Source organism: Hyla sarda, unplaced genomic scaffold, assembly GCF_029499605.1.
Source record: "Hyla sarda isolate aHylSar1 unplaced genomic scaffold, aHylSar1.hap1 scaffold_631, whole genome shotgun sequence".
Classification (NCBI taxonomy): Eukaryota; Metazoa; Chordata; class Amphibia; order Anura; family Hylidae; genus Hyla; species Hyla sarda.
In genome coordinates, this window is record NW_026610646.1 from 135,876 (window position 1) to 160,512 (window position 24,637).

Sequence of the window (24,637 nt, forward strand, 5' to 3'; positions counted from 1 at the left end):
AGATTAAGAGTATGACTGAGGATTTTAACTTTACCGATGTCTGGAGGAGAAAATATCCAGACGACCCTGGTTACACATGGGAAAATAATGTCTGCAAATCCAGGATTGATTTTATTTTTTTATCGGAAAGTCTTAATCTAGTTGATGTTTCTCTTTTATCGAATATTTTCTCTGATCATAAGTTATTATATGCACATGTCACTTTACCTGGCCTAGAGAAAGGCAGAGGCGTTTGGAAGCTCAACACTACTTTATTAGAGGACATGAAAACAAAAAATGATTTTATTGCTGATTATAACAAATGGAGATTGCGTCAATCCCAATATAAAAATATTTTGGATTGGTGGGAGGATGTTAAAAAGTGGACTAAACTGTTTTTTATCCGTGTGGGCATCCAAAAGGCTAAGGAGAAAAAGTTATGGTTTAAAATGTTAAACACTAAAATCCAAACATATTATAAACTAAAGCAAGCCGGGCTTGAGATGGATGATGTTATTGCTCAGACAAAAAATGAAATAAAAAATGCCATTAGTCAAAAAGGAAAAGAAATGATTTTTAACAGCAAGGTGCAATGTCTGGAGAATGATGAAAAGTGTTCGAGATTCTTTTTTAAGAAGGTGGTGGGAAAGAAAGAAATGATATCTGTAATAGAAGGGAAGATAACTAATGAAGAGATGTTGCGAGAAGCACAAGTATTTTATCAGGAGCTTTTTAATAAAAAAGATATTGATATTTCCTTTACTAATGATGTTTTAGATACCTTGGATTCAAAACTTGACAAAACTGACCAAGAGAGCCTTTGTGATGAAATCTTTTTACCTGAACTTTTAAGCACTTTTAAGAGTTTTTTAAATGGTAAAACACCTGGTTCGGATGGGTTGCCAGTTGAATTTTATCTGTGTTTTTGGTCCATTTTAAAAGATGATCTTTTAGGTATTTTTAACTGTGCTTTTAAATCTGAGATTTTACCTGCGTCCTGGAGAGATGGTGTTGTTACTCTGATTTTTAAAAAAGGAGACATCTCTAAATTAGGAAATTGGAGGCCTATTACCCTGCTAAATACAGACTATAAGGTTTTAGCAAAAATTTTAGCAAATAGGCTCAAGCAGGTAATTGCTAAGGTTATACACAGTGACCAAGTATGCGGAGTACCTGGAAGGAAAATAAGTGATCATCTAAACCTTGCAAAAGATGTTTTATGGTATCAGAAACAATGTGATCAGAAATTGGCAATTTTATCCTTGGATTTTCAAAAGGCTTATGACCGTGTTTCTCATGATTTTTTATGGTTGGTTTTAAAGAAAATGAATTTTCCTGATTTTATTGTTGGAAAAATTGCACTTTTATATAAAAATTGTTTTAGTCGTATTTTAATTAACGGTTTTTTATCCCAAGAGGTATGTTTACAGTCTGGGGTGAAACAGGGGTGCCCCCTATCACCCATTCTTTTCATATGTGCAATAGAACCTCTGTTGAATGTTTTGAGAAAAGATAAGCTCATTAGAGGAGTGCCAATCCCTGGAAGTGGAGGACAGAGCGTAAAGACGATAGCATATATGGATGATGTTAATATTCTATGTTCAGATGAACCATCCCTGAAACGTGCTATCAGACAGACAGAATTTTTTTGTGAGGGCTCTGGCTTCAAATTAAATAAAAATAAATGTGATTGCTTTGCAATAGGGAATTGGGGCAATACGGAGGTGAATGTGCAATATGATAAAATCAAAATCTTGGGTGTCATCTTTGACAATGAAAATAATGGAGAGGAAAGCTGGTCCATCGTCAAAGAGAAAGTGCAAAGGAAAATAAGTTTTTGGAAAATGAGGAAATTAACAATAGAAGGAAAAGTACTGATAATGAAAGCTTTGTTGCTACCTATCATGCTATATTTAAGCTTGGTTTTCCCACCGAGTGAACGCACCTTAAAGTTTTTAAACAAGATTTGCTTTCATTTTTTATGGGGGTCTAAAATGGATAAACTCAGGAGAGATGTAATGATGAAGACAAAGAAATTGGGGGGTAAGGATGTGCCTGATTTAAAAAGGTTTTTATATATTCACTTTTTTTCTATGTGTTTTAATGGCTTGCAAAGAAACTGTTATTGGTCTTATTTTTTAAAATATGCTGCAGGTCACATTTTTAGAAAAAGAAAGTGGATAACCTTACCTTTAACGTCCCCAATCTTATTTATTCCCCCAGCGCACTATGTGGTTTTAGAAAAGATTATTCGTATTTATGGCATTGCTAATTTTAGTCAAGAAATTTGTAGTAATGCACGAAAATTAGTTCCTGAAATCAGGAAGATAGAACAGATTTGCTTAATATCTAATTATTCCACTGAGAAATCTCTAAGAGTTTGGAGGATGGTGAATATGGGATTCTTATCTAATGACTTAAAAGATCTGGCCTGGCAGATAGCACATCAATGTTTGCCTACCAGAGAATTCCAACACAGAAGAGGATTGTGTCGTAGTGCAAAGTGCCCGAGAATGGGGTGTCCTAGTGAGGAAACAGTTTTACACCTTTTTTGGAACTGTTTTTACGCCCAAGAGATATGGCATTTGATAGGACCCTTACTAAAATTCATTTCTGATCTTAATTTTTTAAATCATGAAGTTATTTTATATGGATTTTATAATGTTTTATCTGTGGAGAAGTCTCGGGTTTTGTGGATTAGTATAAATTGTATTAAAATTGCACTATGGAAGACGAGGAATATTCTTCTTTTTAAAAGAGACACTATTACCTCTAAAGATTGTGTTCGCCTAGCTCTTAGTGAGATGTATGTTTTCTATTTATTGGATAAAAAAAGATTAGGTCACAAAGTGGCTAAAAGTCTTTGGAATCTACATCTGTGGAATATGCTTTTAGCAGACTAAGTGTAATCTGGACTGCGTAAGGTCTTTTAGTCTAAGAATATTATATCTAAAAGTAAAAAATCTGTTCTTATCAGTTTAATATCTGATACGTCCCCTATCTGGGGACCATATATTAAATGGATTTTTGAGAACGGGGGCCGATTTCGAAGCTTGCTTCCGTCGCCCTATGCATTGACCCGATATGGCAGTATCTTCGGGTACAGTGCACCACCCCCTTACAGGGTTAAAAAGAAAGATTCCTACTTTCATTGCTACCTGCTTGCTGGCTAGCCAGCTAGCCAGCCCTGTGGGCCTTGCTGCTGCAGCCAAAAAACAAAAGGTGGTGCTGCTGCTGCTGCTTCTGCTGCTTCTGCTTGTGTCTGGCCGCTGTTGGAGCGTCCAGGCACAGGACTTCTGCTGCTGCTGACTAAATGGCCTCCTTAATTGGATCATTTGAGTAGCCAGCACACCTGTGCAGGTAGGGCATGACATGATAGGCAGCTGCCTTGATAGCGGGTGGGTGCTGAATGTTCCTAATTGACAAAATAAGATTAATGCTTATGAAGAAATATAAAATCTCATCCCTTCCCCAATATCCCGCCACACCCCTACCCCTTAATTCCCTGGTTGAACTTGATGGACATATGTCTTTTTTCGACCGTACTAACTATGTAACTATGTAACATAACATGGGGGGGGGTCTCCTGGCTGTTCACACAGGTGTGTCATTGCTGTACATTGACCATGCATTGCTTCTGTGGTATTGCAAAGGCAAAGACAAATGCTTCCAGCCATCCATTGCACTAATGGATTGGTCATCAGCTGGCTGTCTATGTCCCGCATCAATATAGACCAAAGTACAGAGGGTTAGGCTATGCTATTGTGCACCTACCTGATGCATCAGAAGGTGCGAGGCCCTTGCTAAATTCTGTGCACAGACTTTGAGATCTATACTTTAGACTGTATCTAAACCTGCTCCAACATGGACTGACATTCTGGCCTACTTTCAGCCGATGCGACTTGTCTGTCGCTGAACAGTCGCTTTTTATGTATTCAGCACCTATGTATAATGTTGTAAAAATGCTCTAGAAGCTAAAGTCGCAGAAATGTCACACATATTTGGCCTGCAACTTTCTGTGCGACAAATTCAGACAGGAAAAATCAGTATAAATCCTTAGAAAATTATCCCCCAGTGTCTCCATCTGCTGGCGGTATTGAATAAGCATTGCTGCACTGATGGGGTATGCATTAGACGAAAAAAAAAGAAGAAAAAGAAGAATAATACGCCCAGAAAAGAGGCGAAAAGGAGAAAAACGTAAAAAAACGTGAAAAAAAAGTAAGAGGAAGAGAAGGGAAAAAAAGGTGGAAATGGGTTTAAAAGTGATTTCGGCGGAGAATATATATATATATATATATATATATATATATATATATACGCGCACACACACACATATATATAAACGTATTCTCCGTTGAGATATTGCAGCCGCTGCTGTGTCCAGGCCCAGGAGCCTTAGCACTGTGCTGTGATGTCACTCAATACCACTGACATCACTAGGTGTAAACAACATCTCTCCTTTGCTGTGTATGTGACTATGGAGCTGTTTGGTGATGTCGTCTATTATGGCCTTCATAGAAGCAACAGGAGATTGTTGCATCCATCTAGAACCCTCAGAACTACAGTGCTATGATGTCACTCACTTCCACAGGCCTTGCAGAGTGTAAACAACAACAACCCAGCTTTGTTGTGTATGTAACCATAGGGATTTGTGATGTCACCTAGAACCTTCACAGCAGCGACAGCTTTATGAGGAGCATCAGCACTGCTCTGCCTGAGCAGAACCATCACCGCCATAGGTTGTCAAATAACCCGGATTTAACCCACACAGGTAAGTCCAATGGGGTGCAGGCATGTCCTCTATGCTTACAGCTTCCCGTGGGTGTTGGTTTGATACCGTTTGGGGACAGCCAAGGAGGCATCTGCAGGCAACAAAGGTAGGTGTGTGCTTGTGTGTGTGTTTCCTATGCAGATCCTAAGCCCAGTGTCACATGCAAGTAGGAGGAGTAAGAAGGGTTCCTGGCAAATCCGGGTTATGGATTGCATTTAAAAAGGCCCCGTGGGAGTGCAATGGGCCCCTGTCTTGCTGCTTAGCAATAATGGTATGGGTTTAGGTTCTGCTGTGTGTACTGGTGGTTGACTGCCCCCCAGCCCAGAGTGTGCATGGAAAATTGTCTGGCAGCCTCCCTGACAGCAAGCAGTGATAGTGCCCATGAAGGGGACCTTGTTGGGCCCGCCCCTTTCACGGTTATCGCTTCTCGGCCTTTTGGCTAAGATCAAGTGTAGTATCTGTTCTTATCAGTTTAATATCTGATACGTCCCCTATCTGGGGACCATATATTAAATGGATTTTTGAGAACGGGGGCCGATTTCGAAGCTTGCTTCCGTCGCCCTATGCATTGACCCGATATGGCAGTATCTTCGGGTACAGTGCACCACCCCCTTACAGGGTTAAAAAGAAAGATTCCTACTTTCATTGCTACCTGCTTGCTGGCTAGCCAGCTAGCCAGCCCTGTGGGCCTTGCTGCTGCAGCCAAAAAACAAAAGGTGGTGCTGCTGCTGCTGCTTCTGCTGCTTCTGCTTGTGTCTGGCCGCTGTTGGAGCGTCCAGGCACAGGACTTCTGCTGCTGCTGACTAAATGGCCTCCTTAATTGGATCATTTGAGTAGCCAGCACACCTGTGCAGGTAGGGCATGACATGATAGGCAGCTGCCTTGATAGCGGGTGGGTGCTGAATGTTCCTAATTGACAAAATAAGATTAATGCTTATGAAGAAATATAAAATCTCATCCCTTCCCCAATATCGCGCCACACCCCTACCCCTTAATTCCCTGGTTGAACTTGATGGACATATGTCTTTTTTCGACCGTACTAACTATGTAACTATGTAACATAACATGGGGGGGGGGGGGGGGGGGGGGTCTCCTGGCTGTTCACACAGGTGTGTCATTGCTGTACATTGACCATGCATTGCTTCTGTGGTATTGCAAAGGCAAAGACAAATGCTTCCAGCCATCCATTGCACTAATGGATTGGTCATCAGCTGGCTGTCTATGTCCCGCATCAATATAGACCAAAGTACAGAGGGTTAGGCTATGCTATTGTGCACCTACCTGATGCATCAGAAGGTGCGAGGCCCTTGCTAAATTCTGTGCACAGACTTTGAGATCTATACTTTAGACTGTATCTAAACCTGCTCCAACATGGACTGACATTCTGGCCTACTTTCAGCCGATGCGACTTGTCTGTCGCTGAACAGTCGCTTTTTATGTATTCAGCACCTATGTATAATGTTGTAAAAATGCTCTAGAAGCTAAAGTCGCAGAAATGTCACACATATTTGGCCTGCAACTTTCTGTGCGACAAATTCAGACAGGAAAAATCAGTATAAATCCTTAGAAAATTATCCCCCAGTGTCTCCATCTGCTGGCGGTATTGAATAAGCATTGCTGCACTGATGGGGTATGCATTAGACGAAAAAAAAGAAGAAAAAGAAGAATAATACGCCCAGAAAAGAGGCGAAAAGGAGAAAAACGTAAAAAAACGTGAAAAAAAAGTAAGAGGAAGAGAAGGGAAAAAAAGGTGGAAATGGGTTTAAAAGTGATTTCGGCGGAGAAATATATATATATATATATATATATATATATATATATATATATATATACGCGCACACACACACATATATATAAACGTATTCTCCGTTGAGATATTGCAGCCGCTGCTGTGTCCAGGCCCAGGAGCCTTAGCACTGTGCTGTGATGTCACTCAATACCACTGACATCACTAGGTGTAAACAACATCTCTCCTTTGCTGTGTATGTGACTATGGAGCTGTTTGGTGATGTCGTCTATTATGGCCTTCATAGAAGCAACAGGAGATTGTTGCATCCATCTAGAACCCTCAGAACTACAGTGCTATGATGTCACTCACTTCCACAGGCCTTGCAGAGTGTAAACAACAACAACCCAGCTTTGTTGTGTATGTAACCATAGGGATTTGTGATGTCACCTAGAACCTTCACAGCAGCGACAGCTTTATGAGGAGCATCAGCACTGCTCTGCCTGAGCAGAACCATCACCGCCATAGGTTGTCAAATAACCCGGATTTAACCCACACAGGTAAGTCCAATGGGGTGCAGGCATGTCCTCTATGCTTACAGCTTCCCGTGGGTGTTGGTTTGATACCGTTTGGGGACAGCCAAGGAGGCATCTGCAGGCAACAAAGGTAGGTGTGTGCTTGTGTGTGTGTTTCCTATGCAGATCCTAAGCCCAGTGTCACATGCAAGTAGGAGGAGTAAGAAGGGTTCCTGGCAAATCCGGGTTATGGATTGCATTTAAAAAGGCCCCGTGGGAGTGCAATGGGCCCCTGTCTTGCTGCTTAGCAATAATGGTATGGGTTTAGGTTCTGCTGTGTGTACTGGTGGTTGACTGCCCCCCAGCCCAGAGTGTGCATGGAAAATTGTCTGGCAGCCTCCCTGACAGCAAGCAGTGATAGTGCCCATGAAGGGGACCTTGTTGGGCCCGCCCCTTTCACGGTTATCGCTTCTCGGCCTTTTGGCTAAGATCAAGTGTAGTATCTGTTCTTATCAGTTTAATATCTGATACGTCCCCTATCTGGGGACCATATATTAAATGGATTTTTGAGAACGGGGGCCGATTTCGAAGCTTGCTTCCGTCGCCCTATGCATTGACCCGATATGGCAGTATCTTCGGGTACAGTGCACCACCCCCTTACAGGGTTAAAAAGAAAGATTCCTACTTTCATTGCTACCTGCTTGCTGGCTAGCCAGCTAGCCAGCCCTGTGGGCCTTGCTGCTGCAGCCAAAAAACAAAAGGTGGTGCTGCTGCTGCTGCTTCTGCTGCTTCTGCTTGTGTCTGGCCGCTGTTGGAGCGTCCAGGCACAGGACTTCTGCTGCTGCTGACTAAATGGCCTCCTTAATTGGATCATTTGAGTAGCCAGCACACCTGTGCAGGTAGGGCATGACATGATAGGCAGCTGCCTTGATAGCGGGTGGGTGCTGAATGTTCCTAATTGACAAAATAAGATTAATGCTTATGAAGAAATATAAAATCTCATCCCTTCCCCAATATCGCGCCACACCCCTACCCCTTAATTCCCTGGTTGAACTTGATGGACATATGTCTTTTTTCGACCGTACTAACTATGTAACTATGTAACATAACATGGGGGGGGGGGGGGGGTCTCCTGGCTGTTCACACAGGTGTGTCATTGCTGTACATTGACCATGCATTGCTTCTGTGGTATTGTAAAGGCAAAGACAAATGCTTCCAGCCATCCATTGCACTAATGGATTGGTCATCAGCTGGCTGTCTATGTCCCGCATCAATATAGACCAAAGTACAGAGGGTTAGGCTATGCTATTGTGCACCTACCTGATGCATCAGAAGGTGCGAGGCCCTTGCTAAATTCTGTGCACAGACTTTGAGATCTATACTTTAGACTGTATCTAAACCTGCTCCAACATGGACTGACATTCTGGCCTACTTTCAGCCGATGCGACTTGTCTGTCGCTGAACAGTCGCTTTTTATGTATTCAGCACCTATGTATAATGTTGTAAAAATGCTCTAGAAGCTAAAGTCGCAGAAATGTCACACATATTTGGCCTGCAACTTTCTGTGCGACAAATTCAGACAGGAAAAATCAGTATAAATCCTTAGAAAATTATCCCCCAGTGTCTCCATCTGCTGGCGGTATTGAATAAGCATTGCTGCACTGATGGGGTATGCATTAGACGAAAAAAAAAGAAGAAAAAGAAGAATAATACGCCCAGAAAAGAGGCGAAAAGGAGAAAAACGTAAAAAAACGTGAAAAAAAAGTAAGAGGAAGAGAAGGGAAAAAAAGGTGGAAATGGGTTTAAAAGTGATTTCGGCGGAGAAATATATATATATATATATATATATATATATATATATATATACGCGCACACACACACATATATATAAACGTATTCTCCGTTGAGATATTGCAGCCGCTGCTGTGTCCAGGCCCAGGAGCCTTAGCACTGTGCTGTGATGTCACTCAATACCACTGACATCACTAGGTGTAAACAACATCTCTCCTTTGCTGTGTATGTGACTATGGAGCTGTTTGGTGATGTCGTCTATTATGGCCTTCATAGAAGCAACAGGAGATTGTTGCATCCATCTAGAACCCTCAGAACTACAGTGCTATGATGTCACTCACTTCCACAGGCCTTGCAGAGTGTAAACAACAACAACCCAGCTTTGTTGTGTATGTAACCATAGGGATTTGTGATGTCACCTAGAACCTTCACAGCAGCGACAGCTTTATGAGGAGCATCAGCACTGCTCTGCCTGAGCAGAACCATCACCGCCATAGGTTGTCAAATAACCCGGATTTAACCCACACAGGTAAGTCCAATGGGGTGCAGGCATGTCCTCTATGCTTACAGCTTCCCGTGGGTGTTGGTTTGATACCGTTTGGGGACAGCCAAGGAGGCATCTGCAGGCAACAAAGGTAGGTGTGTGCTTGTGTGTGTGTTTCCTATGCAGATCCTAAGCCCAGTGTCACATGCAAGTAGGAGGAGTAAGAAGGGTTCCTGGCAAATCCGGGTTATGGATTGCATTTAAAAAGGCCCCGTGGGAGTGCAATGGGCCCCTGTCTTGCTGCTTAGCAATAATGGTATGGGTTTAGGTTCTGCTGTGTGTACTGGTGGTTGACTGCCCCCCAGCCCAGAGTGTGCATGGAAAATTGTCTGGCAGCCTCCCTGACAGCAAGCAGTGATAGTGCCCATGAAGGGGACCTTGTTGGGCCCGCCCCTTTCACGGTTATCGCTTCTCGGCCTTTTGGCTAAGATCAAGTGTAGTATCTGTTCTTATCAGTTTAATATCTGATACGTCCCCTATCTGGGGACCATATATTAAATGGATTTTTGAGAACGGGGGCCGATTTCGAAGCTTGCTTCCGTCGCCCTATGCATTGACCCGATATGGCAGTATCTTCGGGTACAGTGCACCACCCCCTTACAGGGTTAAAAAGAAAGATTCCTACTTTCATTGCTACCTGCTTGCTGGCTAGCCAGCTAGCCAGCCCTGTGGGCCTTGCTGCTGCAGCCAAAAAACAAAAGGTGGTGCTGCTGCTGCTGCTTCTGCTGCTTCTGCTTGTGTCTGGCCGCTGTTGGAGCGTCCAGGCACAGGACTTCTGCTGCTGCTGACTAAATGGCCTCCTTAATTGGATCATTTGAGTAGCCAGCACACCTGTGCAGGTAGGGCATGACATGATAGGCAGCTGCCTTGATAGCGGGTGGGTGCTGAATGTTCCTAATTGACAAAATAAGATTAATGCTTATGAAGAAATATAAAATCTCATCCCTTCCCCAATATCGCGCCACACCCCTACCCCTTAATTCCCTGGTTGAACTTGATGGACATATGTCTTTTTTCGACCGTACTAACTATGTAACTATGTAACATAACATGGGGGGGGGGGGGTCTCCTGGCTGTTCACACAGGTGTGTCATTGCTGTACATTGACCATGCATTGCTTCTGTGGTATTGCAAAGGCAAAGACAAATGCTTCCAGCCATCCATTGCACTAATGGATTGGTCATCAGCTGGCTGTCTATGTCCCGCATCAATATAGACCAAAGTACAGAGGGTTAGGCTATGCTATTGTGCACCTACCTGATGCATCAGAAGGTGCGAGGCCCTTGCTAAATTCTGTGCACAGACTTTGAGATCTATACTTTAGACTGTATCTAAACCTGCTCCAACATGGACTGACATTCTGGCCTACTTTCAGCCGATGCGACTTGTCTGTCGCTGAACAGTCGCTTTTTATGTATTCAGCACCTATGTATAATGTTGTAAAAATGCTCTAGAAGCTAAAGTCGCAGAAATGTCACACATATTTGGCCTGCAACTTTCTGTGCGACAAATTCAGACAGGAAAAATCAGTATAAATCCTTAGAAAATTATCCCCCAGTGTCTCCATCTGCTGGCGGTATTGAATAAGCATTGCTGCACTGATGGGGTATGCATTAGACGAAAAAAAAGAAGAAAAAGAAGAATAATACGCCCAGAAAAGAGGCGAAAAGGAGAAAAACGTAAAAAAACGTGAAAAAAAAGTAAGAGGAAGAGAAGGGAAAAAAAGGTGGAAATGGGTTTAAAAGTGATTTCGGCGGAGAAATATATATATATATATATATATATATATATATATATACGCGCACACACACACATATATATAAACGTATTCTCCGTTGAGATATTGCAGCCGCTGCTGTGTCCAGGCCCAGGAGCCTTAGCACTGTGCTGTGATGTCACTCAATACCACTGACATCACTAGGTGTAAACAACATCTCTCCTTTGCTGTGTATGTGACTATGGAGCTGTTTGGTGATGTCGTCTATTATGGCCTTCATAGAAGCAACAGGAGATTGTTGCATCCATCTAGAACCCTCAGAACTACAGTGCTATGATGTCACTCACTTCCACAGGCCTTGCAGAGTGTAAACAACAACAACCCAGCTTTGTTGTGTATGTAACCATAGGGATTTGTGATGTCACCTAGAACCTTCACAGCAGCGACAGCTTTATGAGGAGCATCAGCACTGCTCTGCCTGAGCAGAACCATCACCGCCATAGGTTGTCAAATAACCCGGATTTAACCCACACAGGTAAGTCCAATGGGGTGCAGGCATGTCCTCTATGCTTACAGCTTCCCGTGGGTGTTGGTTTGATACCGTTTGGGGACAGCCAAGGAGGCATCTGCAGGCAACAAAGGTAGGTGTGTGCTTGTGTGTGTGTTTCCTATGCAGATCCTAAGCCCAGTGTCACATGCAAGTAGGAGGAGTAAGAAGGGTTCCTGGCAAATCCGGGTTATGGATTGCATTTAAAAAGGCCCCGTGGGAGTGCAATGGGCCCCTGTCTTGCTGCTTAGCAATAATGGTATGGGTTTAGGTTCTGCTGTGTGTACTGGTGGTTGACTGCCCCCCAGCCCAGAGTGTGCATGGAAAATTGTCTGGCAGCCTCCCTGACAGCAAGCAGTGATAGTGCCCATGAAGGGGACCTTGTTGGGCCCGCCCCTTTCACGGTTATCGCTTCTCGGCCTTTTGGCTAAGATCAAGTGTAGTATCTGTTCTTATCAGTTTAATATCTGATACGTCCCCTATCTGGGGACCATATATTAAATGGATTTTTGAGAACGGGGGCCGATTTCGAAGCTTGCTTCCGTCGCCCTATGCATTGGACCCGATATGGCAGTATCTTCGGGTACAGTGCACCACCCCCTTACAGGGTTAAAAAGAAAGATTCCTACTTTCATTGCTACCTGCTTGCTGGCTAGCCAGCTAGCCAGCCCTGTGGGCCTTGTGCTGCAGCACCAAAAACAACAAAAGGTGGTGCTGCTGCTGCTGCTTCTGCTGCTTCTGCTTGTGTCTGGCCGCTGTTGGAGCGTCCAGGCACAGGACTTCTGCTGCTGCTGACTAAATGGCCTCCTTAATTGGATCATTTGAGTAGCCAGCACACCTGTGCAGGTAGGGCATGACATGATAGGCAGCTGCCTTGATAGCGGGGTGGGTGCTGAATGTTCCTAATTGACAAAATAAGATTAATGCTTATGAAGAAATATAAAATCTCATCCCTTCCCCAATATCGCGCCACACCCCTACCCCTTAATTCCCTGGTTGAACTTGATGGACATATGTCTTTTTTTCGACGTACTAACTATGTAACTATGTAACATAACATGGGGGGGGGGGGGGGGGTCTCCTGGCTGTTCACACAGGTGTGTCATTGCTGTACATTGACCATGCATTGCTTCTGTGGTATTGCAAAGGCAAAGACAAATGCTTCCAGCCATCCATTGCACTAATGGATTGGTCATCAGCTGGCTGTCTATGGTCCCGCATCAATATAGACCAAAGTACAGAGGGTTAGGCTATGCTATTGTGCACCTACCTGATGCATCAGAAGGTGCGAGGCCCTTGCTAAATTCTGTGCACAGACTTTGAGATCTATACTTTAGACTGTATCTAAACCTGCTCCAACATGGACTGACATTCTGGCCTACTTTCAGCCGATGCGACTTGTCTGTCGCTGAACAGTCGCTTTTTATGTATTCAGCACCTATGTATAATGTTGTAAAAATGCTCTAGAAGCTAAAGTCGCAGAAATGTCACACATATTTGGCCTGCAACTTTCTGTGCGACAAATTCAGACAGGAAAAATCAGTATAAATCCTTAGAAAATTATCCCCCAGTGTCCTCCATCTGCTGGCGGTATTGAATAAGCATTGCTGCACTGATGGGGTATGCATTAGACGAAAAAAAAGAAGAAAAAGAAGAATAATACGCCCAGAAAAGAGGCGAAAAGGGAAAAAACGTAAAAAAACGTGAAAAAAAAGTAGAGGAAGAGAGGGAAAAAAAGGTGGAAATGGGTTTAAAAGTGATTTCGGCGGAGAAATATATATATATATATATATATATATATATATATATACGCGCACACACACACATATATATAAACGTATTCTCCGTTGAGATATGGCAGCCGCTGCTGTGTCCAGGCCCAGGAGCCTTAGCACTGTGCTGTGATGTCACTCAATACCACTGACATCACTAGGTGTAAACAACATCTCTCCTTTGCTGTGTATGTGACTATGGAGCTGTTTGGTGATGTCGTCTATTATGGCCTTCATAGAAGCAACAGGAGATTGTTGCATCCATCTAGAACCCTCAGAACTACAGTGCTATGATGTCACTCACTTCCACAGGCCTTGCAGAGTGTAAACAACAACAACCCAGCTTTGTTGTGTATGTAACCATAGGGATTTGTGATGTCACCTAGAACCTTCACAGCAGCGACAGCTTTATGAGGAGCATCAGCACTGCTCTGCCTGAGCAGAACCATCACCGCCATAGGTTGTCAATAACCCGGATTTAACCCACACAGGTAAGTCCAATGGGGTGCAGGCATGTCTCTATGCTTACAGCTTCCCGTGGGTGTTGGTTTTGATACCGTTTGGGGACAGCCAAGGAGGCATCTGCAGGCAACAAAGGTAGGTGTGTGCTTGTGTGTGTGTGTTCCTATGCAGATCCTAAGCCCAGTGTCACATGCAAGTAGGAGGAGTAAGAAGGGTTCCTGGCAAATCCGGGTTATGGATTGCATTTAAAAAGGCCCCGTGGGAGTGCAATGGGCCCCTGTCTTGCTGCTTAGCAATAATGGTATGGGTTTAGGTTCTGCTGTGTGTACTGGTGGTTGACTGCCCCCCAGCCCAGAGTGTGCATGGAAAATTGTCTGGCAGCCTCCCTGACAGCAAGCAGTGATAGGTGCCCATGAAGGGGACCTTGTTGGGCCCGCCCCTTTCACGGTTATCGCTTCTCGGCCTTTTGGCTAAGATCAAGTGTAGTATCTGTTCTTATCAGTTTAATATCTGATACGTCCCCTATCTGGGGACCATATATTAAATGGATTTTTGAGAACGGGGGCCGATTTCGAAGCTTGCTTCCGTCGCCCTATGCATTGACCCGATATGGCAGTATCTTCGGGTACAGTGCACCACCCCCTTACAGGGTTTAAAAAGAAAGATTCCTACTTTCATTGCTACCTGCTTGCTGGCTAGCCAGCTAGCCAGCCCTGTGGCCCTTGCTGCTGCAGCCAAAAAAACAAAAGGTGGTGCTGCTGCTGCTGCTTCTGCTGCTTCTGCTTGTGTCTGGCCGCTGTTGGAGCGTCCAGGCACAGGACTTCTGCTGCTGCTGACTAAATGGCCTCCTTAATTGGATCATTTGAGTAGCCAGCACACCTGTGCAGGTAGGGCATGACATGATAGGCAGCTGCCTTGATAGCGGGTGGGTGCTGAATGTTCCTAATTGACAAAATAAGATTAATGCTTATGAAGAAACTATAAAATCTCAGCCCTTCCCCAATATCGCGCCACACCCCTACCCCTTAATTCCCTGGTTGAACTTGATGGACATATGTCTTTTTTCGACCGTACTAACTATGTAACTATGTAACATAACATGGGGGGGGGGGGGGGTCTCCTGGCTGTTCACCACAGGTGTGTCATTGGCTGTACATTGACCATGCATTGCTTCTGTGGTATTGCAAAAGGCAAAGACAAATGCTTCCAGCCATCCATTGCACTAATGGATTGGTCATCAGCTGGCTGTCTATGTCCCGCATCAATATAGACCAAAGTACAGAGGGTTAGGCTATGCTATTGTGCACCTACCTGATGCATCAGAAGGTGCGAGCCCTTGCTAAATTCTGTGCACAGACTTTGAGATCTATACTTTAGACTGTATCTAAACCTGCTCCAACATGGACTGACATTCTGGCCTACTTTCAGCCGATGCGACTTGTCTGTCGCTGAACAGTCGCTTTTTATGTATTCAGCACCTATGTATAATGTTGTAAAAATGCTCTAGAAGCTAAAGTCGCAGAAATGTCACACATATTTGCGCCTGCAACTTTCTGTGCGACAAATTCAGACAGGAAAAATCAGTATAAATCCTTAGAAAATTATCCCCCAGTGTCTCCATCTGCTGGCGGTATTGAATAAGCATTGCTGCACTGATGGGGTATGCATTAGACGAAAAAAAAGAAGAAAAAGAAGAATAATACGCCCAGAAAAGAGGCGAAAAGGAGAAAAACGTAAAAAAACGTGAAAAAAAAGTAAGAGGAAGAGAAGGGAAAAAAAAGGTGGAAATGGGTTTAAAAGTGATTTCGGCGGAGAAATATATATATATATATATATATATATATATATATATATATATATATACGCGCACACACACACATATATATAAACGTATTCTCCGTTGAGATATTGCAGCCGCTGCTGTGTCCAGGCCCAGGAGCCTTAGCACTGTGCTGTGATGTCACTCAATACCACTGACATCACTAGGTGTAAACAACATCTCTCCTTTGCTGTGTATGTGACTATGGAGCTGTTTGGTGATGTCGTCTATTATGGCCTTCATAGAAGCAACAGGAGATTGTTGCATCCATCTAGAACCCTCAGAACTACAGTGCTATGATGTCACTCACTTCCACAGGCCTTGCAGAGTGTAAACAACAACAACCCAGCTTTGTTGTGTATGTAACCATAGGGATTTGTGATGTCACCTAGAACCTTCACAGCAGCGACAGCTTTATGAGGAGCATCAGCACTGCTCTGCCTGAGCAGAACCATCACCGCCATAGGTTGTCAAATAACCCGGATTTAACCCACACAGGTAAGTCCAATGGGGTTGCAGGCATGTCCTCTATGCTTACAGCTTCCCGTGGGTGTTGGTTTGATACCGTTTGGGGACAGCCAAGGAGGCATCTGCAGGCAACAAAGGTAGGTGTGTGCTTGTGTGTGTGTTTGCCTATGCAGATCCTAAGCCCAGTGTCACATGCAAGTAGGAGGAGTAAGAAGGGTTCCTGGCAAATCCGGGTTATGGATTGCATTTAAAAAGGCCCCGTGGGAGTGCAATGGGCCCCTGTCTTGCTGCTTAGCAATAATGGTATGGGTTTAGGTTCTGCTGTGTGTACTGGTGGTTGACTGCCCCCCAGCCCAGAGTGTGCATGGAAAATTGTCTGGCAGCCTCCCTGACAGCAAGCAGTGATAGTGCCCATGAAGGGGGACCTTGTTGGGCCCGCCCCTTTCACGGTTATCGCTTCTCGGCCTTTTGGCTAAGATCAAGTGTAGTATCTGTTCTTATCAGTTTAATATCTGATACGTCCCCTATCTGGGGACCATATATTAAATGGATTTTTGAGAACGGGGGCCGATTTCGAAGCTTGCTTCCGTCGCCCTATGCATTGACCCGATATGGCAGTATCTTCGGGTACAGTGCACCACCCCCTTACAGGGTTAAAAAGAAAGATTCCTACTTTCATTGCTACCTGCTTGCTGGCTAGCCAGCTAGCCAGCCCTGTGGGCCTTGCTGCTGCAGCCAAAAAACAAAAGGTGGTGCTGCTGCTGCTGCTTCTGCTGCTTCTGCTTGTGTCTGGCCGCTGTTGGAGCGTCCAGGCACAGGACTTCTGCTGCTGCTGCCTAAATGGCCTCCTTAATTGGATCATTTGAGTAGTAGGGCATGACATGATAGGCAGCTGCCTTGATAGCGGGTGGGTGCTGAATGTTCCTAATTGACAAAATAAGATTAATGCTTATGAAGAAATATAAAATCTCATCCCTTCCCCAATATCGCGCCACACCCCTACCCCTTAATTCCCTGGTTGAACTTGATGGACATATGTCTTTTTTCGACCGTACTAACTATGTAACTATGTAACATAACATGGGGGGGGGGGTCTCCTGGCTGTTCACACAGGTGTGTCATTGCTGTACATTGACCATGCATTGCTTCTGTGGTATTGCAAAGGCAAAGACAAATGCTTCCAGCCATCCATTGCACTAATGGATTGGTCATCAGCTGGCTGTCTATGTCCCGCATCAATATAGACCAAAGTACAGAGGGTTAGGCTATGCTATTGTGCACCTACCTGATGCATCAGAAGGTGCGAGGCCCTTGCTAAATTCTGTGCACAGACTTTGAGATCTATACTTTAGACTGTATCTAAACCTGCTCCAACATGGACTGACATTCTGGCCTACTTTCAGCCGATGCGACTTGTCTGTCGCTGAACAGTCGCTTTTTATGTATTCAGCACCTATGTATAATGTTGTAAAAATGCTCTAGAAGCTAAAGTCGCAGAAATGTCACACATATTTGGCCTGCAACTTTCTGTGCGACAAATTCAGACAGGAAAAATCAGTATAAATCCTTAGAAAATTATCCCCCAGTGTCTCCATCTGCTGGCGGTATTGAATAAGCATTGCTGCACTGATGGGGTATGCATTAGACGAAAAAAAAGAAGAAAAAGAAGAATAATACGCCCAGAAAAGAGGCGAAAAGGAGAAAAACGTAAAAAAACGTGAAAAAAAAGTAAGAGGAAGAGAAGGGAAAAAAAGGTGGAAATGGGTTTAAAAGTGATTTCGGCGGAGAATATATATATATATATATATATATATATATATATATATATATATATACGCGCACACACACACATATATATAAACGTATTCTCCGTTGAGATATTGCAGCCGCTGCTGTGTCCAGGCCCAGGAGCCTTAGCACTGTGCTGTGATGTCACTCAATACCACTGACATCACTAGGTGTAAACAACATCTCTCCTTTGCTGTGTATGTGACTATGGAGCTGTTTGGTGATGTCGTCTATTATGGCCTTCATAGAAGCAACAGGAGATTGTTGCATCCATCTAGAACCCTCAGAACTACAGTGCTATGATGTCACTCACTTCCACAGGCCTTGCAGAGTGTAAACAACAACAACCCAGCTTTGTTGTGTATGTAACCATAGGGATTTGTGATGTCACCTAGAACCTTCACAGCAGCGACAGCTTTATGAGGAGCATCAGCACTGCTCTGCCTGAGCAGAACCATCACCGCCATAGGTTGTCAAATAACCCGGATTTAACCCACACAGGTAAGTCCAATGGGGTGCAGGCATGTCCTCTATGCTTACAGCTTCCCGTGGGTGTTGGTTTGATACCGTTTGGGGACAGCCAAGGAGGCATCTGCAGGCAACAAAGGTAGGTGTGTGCTTGTGTGTGTGTTTCCTATGCAGATCCTAAGCCCAGTGTCACATGCAAGTAGGAGGAGTAAGAAGGGTTCCTGGCAAATCCGGGTTATGGATTGCATTTAAAAAGGCCCCGTGGGAGTGCAATGGGCCCCTGTCTTGCTGCTTAGCAATAATGGTATGGGTTTAGGTTCTGCTGTGTGTACTGGTGGTTGACTGCCCCCCAGCCCAGAGTGTGCATGGAAAATTGTCTGGCAGCCTCCCTGACAGCAAGCAGTGATAGTGCCCATGAAGGGGACCTTGTTGGGCCCGCCCCTTTCACGGTTATCGCTTCTCGGCCTTTTGGCTAAGATCAAGTGTAGTATCTGTTCTTATCAGTTTAATATCTGATACGTCCCCTATCTGGGGACCATATATTAAATGGATTTTTGAGAACGGGGGCCGATTTCGAAGCTTGCTTCCGTCGCCCTATGCATTGACCCGATATGGCAGTATCTTCGGGTACAGTGCACCACCCCCTTACAGGGTTAAAAAGAAAGATTCCTACTTTCATTGCTACCTGCTTGCTGGCTAGCCAGCTAGCCAGCCCTGTGGGCCTTGCTGCTGCAGCCAAAAAACAAAAGGTGGTGCTGCTGCTGCTGCTTCTGCTGCTTCTGCTTGTGTCTGGCCGCTGTTGGAGCGTCCAGGCACAGGACTTCTGCTGCTGCTGACTAAATGGCCTCCTTAATTGGATCATTTGAGTAGCCAGCACACCTGTGCAGGTAGGGCATGACATGATAGGCAGCTGCCTTGATAGCGGGTGGGTGCTGAATGTTCCTAATTGACAAAATAAGATTAATGCTTATGAAGAAATATAAAATCTCATCCCTTCCCCAATATCGCGCCACACCCCTACCCCTTAATTCCCTGGTTGAACTTGATGGACATATGTCTTTTTTCGACCGTACTAACTATGTAACTATGTAACATAACATGGGGGGGGGGGGGGGGGGGGTCTCCTGGCTGTTCACACAGGTGTGTCATTGCTGTACATTGCCATGCATTGCTTCTGTGGTATTGCAAAGGCAAAGACAAATGCTTCCAGCCATCCATTGCACTAATGGATTGGTCATCAGCTGGCTGTCTATGTCCCGCATCAATATAGACCAAAGTACAGAGGGTTAGGCTATGCTATTGTGCACCTACCTGATGCATCAGAAGGTGCGAGGCCCTTGCTAAATTCTGTGCACAGACTTTGAGATCTATACTTTAGACTGTATCTAAACCTGCTCCAACATGGACTGACATTCTGGCCTACTTTCAGCCGATGCGACTTGTCTGTCGCTGAACAGTCGCTTTTTATGTATTCAGCACCTATGTATAATGTTGTAAAAATGCTCTAGAAGCTAAAGTCGCAGAAATGTCACACATATTTGGCCTGCAACTTTCTGTGCGACAAATTCAGACAGGAAAAATCAGTATAAATCCTTAGAAAATTATCCCCCAGTGTCTCCATCTGCTGGCGGTATTGAATAAGCATTGCTGCACTGATGGGGTATGCATTAGACGAAAAAAAAGAAGAAAAAGAAGAATAATACGCCCAGAAAAGAGGCGAAAAGGAGAAAAACGTAAAAAAACGTGAAAAAAAAGTAAGAGGAAGAGAAGGGAAAAAAAGGTGGAAATGGGTTTAAAAGTGATTTCGGCGGAGAAATATATATATATATATATATATATATATATATATATATATATATACGCGCACACACACACATATATATAAACGTATTCTCCGTTGAGATATTGCAGCCGCTGCTGTGTCCAGGCCCAGGAGCCTTAGCACTGTGCTGTGATGTCACTCAATACCACTGACATCACTAGGTGTAAACAACATCTCTCCTTTGCTGTGTATGTGACTATGGAGCTGTTTGGTGATGTCGTCTATTATGGCCTTCATAGAAGCAACAGGAGATTGTTGCATCCATCTAGAACCCTCAGAACTACAGTGCTATGATGTCACTCACTTCCACAGGCCTTGCAGAGTGTAAACAACAACAACCCAGCTTTGTTGTGTATGTAACCATAGGGATTTGTGATGTCACCTAGAACCTTCACAGCAGCGACAGCTTTATGAGGAGCATCAGCACTGCTCTGCCTGAGCAGAACCATCACCGCCATAGGTTGTCAAATAACCCGGATTTAACCCACACAGGTAAGTCCAATGGGGTGCAGGCATGTCCTCTATGCTTACAGCTTCCCGTGGGTGTTGGTTTGATACCGTTTGGGGACAGCCAAGGAGGCATCTGCAGGCAACAAAGGTAGGTGTGTGCTTGTGTGTGTGTTTCCTATGCAGATCCTAAGCCCAGTGTCACATGCAAGTAGGAGGAGTAAGAAGGGTTCCTGGCAAATCCGGGTTATGGATTGCATTTAAAAAGGCCCCGTGGGAGTGCAATGGGCCCCTGTCTTGCTGCTTAGCAATAATGGTATGGGTTTAGGTTCTGCTGTGTGTACTGGTGGTTGACTGCCCCCCAGCCCAGAGTGTGCATGGAAAATTGTCTGGCAGCTCCCTGACAGCAAGCAGTGATAGTGCCCATGAAGGGGACCTTGTTGGGCCCGCCCCTTTCACGGTTATCGCTTCTCGGCCTTTTGGCTAAGATCAAGTGTAGTATCTGTTCTTATCAGTTTAATATCTGATACGTCCCCTATCTGGGGACCATATATTAAATGGATTTTTGAGAACGGGGGCCGATTTCGAAGCTTGCTTCCGTCGCCCTATGCATTGACCCGATATGGCAGTATCTTCGGGTACAGTGCACCACCCCCTTACAGGGTTAAAAAGAAAGATTCCTACTTTCATTGCTACCTGCTTGCTGGCTAGCCAGCTAGCCAGCCCTGTGGGCCTTGCTGCTGCAGCCAAAAAACAAAAGGTGGTGCTGCTGCTGCTGCTTCTGCTGCTTCTGCTTGTGTCTGGCCGCTGTTGGAGCGTCCAGGCACAGGACTTCTGCTGCTGCTGACTAAATGGCCTCCTTAATTGGATCATTTGAGTAGCCAGCACACCTGTGCAGGTAGGGCATGACATGATAGGCAGCTGCCTTGATAGCGGGTGGGTGCTGAATGTTCCTAATTGACAAAATAAGATTAATGCTTATGAAGAAATATAAAATCTCATCCCTTCCGCAATATCGCGCCACACCCCTACCCCTTAATTCCCTGGTTGAACTTGATGGACATATGTCTTTTTTCGACCGTACTAACTATGTAACTATGTAACATAACATGGGGGGGGGGGGGGGGGTCTCCTGGCTGTTCACACAGGTGTGTCATTGCTGTACATTGACCATGCATTGCTTCTGTGGTATTGCAAAGGCAAAGACAAATGCTTCCAGCCATCCATTGCACTAATGGATTGGTCATCAGCTGGCTGTCTATGTCCCGCATCAATATAGACCAAAGTACAGAGGGTTAGGCTATGCTATTGTGCACCTACCTGATGCATCAGAAGGTGCGAGGCCCTTGCTAAATTCTGTGCACAGACTTTGAGATCTATACTTTAGACTGTATCTAAACCTGCTCCAACATGGACTGACATTCTGGCCTACTTTCAGCCGATGCGACTTGTCTGTCGCTGAACAGTCGCTTTTTATGTATTCAGCACCTATGTATAATGTTGTAAAAATGCTCTAGAAGCTAAAGTCGCAGAAATGTCACACATATTTGGCCTGCAACTTTCTGTGCGACAAATTCAGACAGGAAAAATCAGTATAAATCCTTAGAAAATTATCCCCCAGTGTCTCCATCTGCTGGCGGTATTGAATAAGCATTGCTGCACTGATGGGGTATGCATTAGACGAAAAAAAAGAAGAAAAAGAAGAATAATACGCCCAGAAAAGAGGCGAAAAGGAGAAAAACGTAAAAAAACGTGAAAAAAAAGTAAGAGGGAGAGAAGGGAAAAAAAGGTGGAAATGGGTTTAAAAGTGATTTCGGCGGAGAAATATATATATATATATATATATATATATATATATATATATATATATATATATATACGCGCACACACACACATATATATAAACGTATTCTCCGTTGAGATATTGCAGCCGCTGCTGTGTCCAGGCCCAGGAGCCTTAGCACTGTGCTGTGATGTCACTCAATACCACTGACATCACTAGGTGTAAACAACATCTCTCCTTTGCTGTGTATGTGACTATGGAGCTGTTTGGTGATGTCGTCTATTATGGCCTTCATAGAAGCAACAGGAGATTGTTGCATCCATCTAGAACCCTCAGAACTACAGTGCTATGATGTCACTCACTTCCACAGGCCTTGCAGAGTGTAAACAACAACAACCCAGCTTTGTTGTGTATGTAACCATAGGGATTTGTGATGTCACCTAGAACCTTCACAGCAGCGACAGCTTTATGAGGAGCATCAGCACTGCTCTGCCTGAGCAGAACCATCACCGCCATAGGTTGTCAAATAACCCGGATTTAACCCACACAGGTAAGTCCAATGGGGTGCAGGCATGTCCTCTATGCTTACAGCTTCCCGTGGGTGTTGGTTTGATACCGTTTGGGGACAGCCAAGGAGGCATCTGCAGGCAACAAAGGTAGGTGTGTGCTTGTGTGTGTGTTTCCTATGCAGATCCTAAGCCCAGTGTCACATGCAAGTAGGAGGAGTAAGAAGGGTTCCTGGCAAATCCGGGTTATGGATTGCATTTAAAAAGGCCCCGTGGGAGTGCAATGGGCCCCTGTCTTGCTGCTTAGCAATAATGGTATGGGTTTAGGTTCTGCTGTGTGTACTGGTGGTTGACTGCCCCCCAGCCCAGAGTGTGCATGGAAAATTGTCTGGCAGCCTCCCTGACAGCAAGCAGTGATAGTGCCCATGAAGGGGACCTTGTTGGGCCCGCCCCTTTCACGGTTATCGCTTCTCGGCCTTTTGGCTAAGATCAAGTGTAGTATCTGTTCTTATCAGTTTAATATCTGATACGTCCCCTATCTGGGGACCATATATTAAATGGATTTTTGAGAACGGGGGCCGATTTCGAAGCTTGCTTCCGTCGCCCTATGCATTGACCCGATATGGCAGTATCTTCGGGTACAGTGCACCACCCCCCTTACAGGGTTAAAAAGAAAGATTCCTACTTTCATTGCTACCTGCTTGCTGGCTAGCCAGCTAGCCAGCCCTGTGGGCCTTGCTGCTGCAGCCAAAAAACAAAAGGTGGTGCTGCTGCTGCTGCTTCTGCTGCTTCTGCTTGTGTCTGGCCGCTGTTGGAGCGTCCAGGCACAGGACTTCTGCTGCTGCTGACTAAATGGCCTCCTTAATTGGATCATTTGAGTAGCCAGCACACCTGTGCAGGTAGGGCATGACATGATAGGCAGCTGCCTTGATAGCGGGTGGGTGCTGAATGTTCCTAATTGACAAAATAAGATTAATGCTTATGAAGAAATATAAAATCTCATCCCTTCCCCAATATCGCGCCACACCCCTACCCCTTAATTCCCTGGTTGAACTTGATGGACATATGTCTTTTTTCGACCGTACTAACTATGTAACTATGTAACATAACATGGGGGGGGGGGGGGGGTCTCCTGGCTGTTCACACAGGTGTGTCATTGCTGTACATTGACCATGCATTGCTTCTGTGGTATTGCAAAGGCAAAGACAAATGCTTCCAGCCATCCATTGCACTAATGGATTGGTCATCAGCTGGCTGTCTATGTCCCGCATCAATATAGACCAAAGTACAGAGGGTTAGGCTATGCTATTGTGCACCTACCTGATGCATCAGAAGGTGCGAGGCCCTTGCTAAATTCTGTGCACAGACTTTGAGATCTATACTTTAGACTGTATCTAAACCTGCTCCAACATGGACTGACATTCTGGCCTACTTTCAGCCGATGCGACTTGTCTGTCGCTGAACAGTCGCTTTTTATGTATTCAGCACCTATGTATAATGTTGTAAAAATGCTCTAGAAGCTAAAGTCGCAGAAATGTCACACATATTTGGCCTGCAACTTTCTGTGCGACAAATTCAGACAGGAAAAATCAGTATAAATCCTTAGAAAATTATCCCCCAGTGTCTCCATCTGCTGGCGGTATTGAATAAGCATTGCTGCACTGATGGGGTATGCATTAGACGAAAAAAAAGAAGAAAAAGAAGAATAATAC

At 44.6% G+C, this 24,637-nt stretch overlaps 9 non-coding genes and 1 pseudogene across 9 annotated transcripts; all 10 read left to right on the forward strand.

Moving 5' to 3' along the window:
* Nucleotides 1-2,919: 2,919 nt before the first annotated feature.
* LOC130341982 (U2 spliceosomal RNA) lies at nucleotides 2,920-3,095 on the forward strand (annotated as a pseudogene).
* A 2,074-nt stretch (nucleotides 3,096-5,169) lies between these two features.
* LOC130342033 (U2 spliceosomal RNA) lies at nucleotides 5,170-5,360 on the forward strand. The gene has a single exon (XR_008881771.1). It is a non-coding gene; the product is annotated as a U2 spliceosomal RNA (small nuclear RNA).
* A 2,095-nt stretch (nucleotides 5,361-7,455) lies between these two features.
* Nucleotides 7,456-7,646, forward strand: LOC130342034 (U2 spliceosomal RNA). Its single transcript, XR_008881772.1, has one exon. It is a non-coding gene; the product is annotated as a U2 spliceosomal RNA (small nuclear RNA).
* A 2,084-nt stretch (nucleotides 7,647-9,730) lies between these two features.
* On the forward strand, nucleotides 9,731-9,921 carry LOC130342035 (U2 spliceosomal RNA). The gene has a single exon (XR_008881773.1). It is a non-coding gene; the product is annotated as a U2 spliceosomal RNA (small nuclear RNA).
* Nucleotides 9,922-11,997: 2,076 nt separating this feature from the next.
* Nucleotides 11,998-12,189, forward strand: LOC130341973 (U2 spliceosomal RNA). Its single transcript, XR_008881720.1, has one exon. It is a non-coding gene; the product is annotated as a U2 spliceosomal RNA (small nuclear RNA).
* A 2,085-nt stretch (nucleotides 12,190-14,274) lies between these two features.
* Nucleotides 14,275-14,465, forward strand: LOC130342036 (U2 spliceosomal RNA). Its single transcript, XR_008881774.1, has one exon. It is a non-coding gene; the product is annotated as a U2 spliceosomal RNA (small nuclear RNA).
* A 2,098-nt stretch (nucleotides 14,466-16,563) lies between these two features.
* Nucleotides 16,564-16,754, forward strand: LOC130342037 (U2 spliceosomal RNA). Its single transcript, XR_008881775.1, has one exon. It is a non-coding gene; the product is annotated as a U2 spliceosomal RNA (small nuclear RNA).
* Nucleotides 16,755-18,819: 2,065 nt separating this feature from the next.
* On the forward strand, nucleotides 18,820-19,010 carry LOC130341945 (U2 spliceosomal RNA). The gene has a single exon (XR_008881694.1). It is a non-coding gene; the product is annotated as a U2 spliceosomal RNA (small nuclear RNA).
* A 2,089-nt stretch (nucleotides 19,011-21,099) lies between these two features.
* LOC130341946 (U2 spliceosomal RNA) lies at nucleotides 21,100-21,290 on the forward strand. The gene has a single exon (XR_008881695.1). It is a non-coding gene; the product is annotated as a U2 spliceosomal RNA (small nuclear RNA).
* Nucleotides 21,291-23,388: 2,098 nt separating this feature from the next.
* LOC130341947 (U2 spliceosomal RNA) lies at nucleotides 23,389-23,579 on the forward strand. Its single transcript, XR_008881696.1, has one exon. It is a non-coding gene; the product is annotated as a U2 spliceosomal RNA (small nuclear RNA).
* Nucleotides 23,580-24,637: the final 1,058 nt, after the last annotated feature.